The 700-nt window shown below is 46.6% G+C and overlaps 1 long non-coding RNA gene across 1 annotated transcript in view; it reads left to right on the top strand.

Moving 5' to 3' along the window:
* Nucleotides 1-272, top strand: part of LOC106108312 — a 2777-nt gene extending 2505 nt beyond the window's left edge. The window contains exon 3 of the long non-coding RNA XR_001225920.1: nt 188-272. This is a non-coding gene — a long non-coding RNA (uncharacterized LOC106108312). The remainder of the gene's footprint in view (nt 1-187) is intronic.
* The last annotated feature ends 428 nt before the right edge of the window (nt 273-700 follow it).

Raw genomic sequence — 700 nt, 5'->3', positions numbered from 1 at the left:
AAAAAAAAAGGTTACTAAACTGGTATTAATCAAAACTACAATAAATTACAAGGTACAAGAAGAAAAAAAAGAAATTTAACAAAAATCTGCTTATACATAAATGCTTACTTATACAAAAATTTTTATTTAAATTTAATTAATAAGTATTCTATAGAGTCTTAAAAGGTAAAACTAATTTTTTTTTCAGATTCGCAGCTATACAGTGCAGCACAGTGACTACACATTTCCGCATAATATGTAACCCCACACCATATGTAAGCAGTGGGCAGACGGGTACTATATTTTTGTTACATACTCTCAAAAGAAACTTTAGATTAGACTTGTGATAGATAGGAAATGGATATAAGTGAATGGGCAAGACCTATCTCGCTGGAATCAAATGAGTGCCTGCAGCGAGGGTGCTTCGTTGCGGACTCGCAGGGGGCGCGCGCAGAGTGCGAGCGCAGCCCGCAGCTGGCGCAGCTGCGCGGCGGGCACGCGCAGCAAGGCGCGGGCGGGGCCGGAGGCACGCGCGCGCAGCACGTCCACGCGAGGCGCGCCACACTCGCCGAATGCCGCACGCCCCGCCGCGCTCACCAGCTGCTGCACCTCCACCTCTGGTCGCGCCGACCCACTCCTGTTGTTTCATATCTAACATTCAATCAAAAGTACTCACTCAAATCCCTCAAAGCTTCGCTTGCTTCTAACCGGCCTTAGCAGT

The sequence above is a fragment of the Papilio polytes genome, unplaced genomic scaffold (genome assembly GCF_000836215.1).
Source record: "Papilio polytes unplaced genomic scaffold, Ppol_1.0 DF821710.1, whole genome shotgun sequence".
NCBI lineage: Eukaryota > Metazoa > Arthropoda > Insecta > Lepidoptera > Papilionidae > Papilio > Papilio polytes.
The sequence above is the reverse complement of the archived record's forward strand: the minus strand, read 5'-3'. Positions and strand labels throughout refer to the sequence as shown.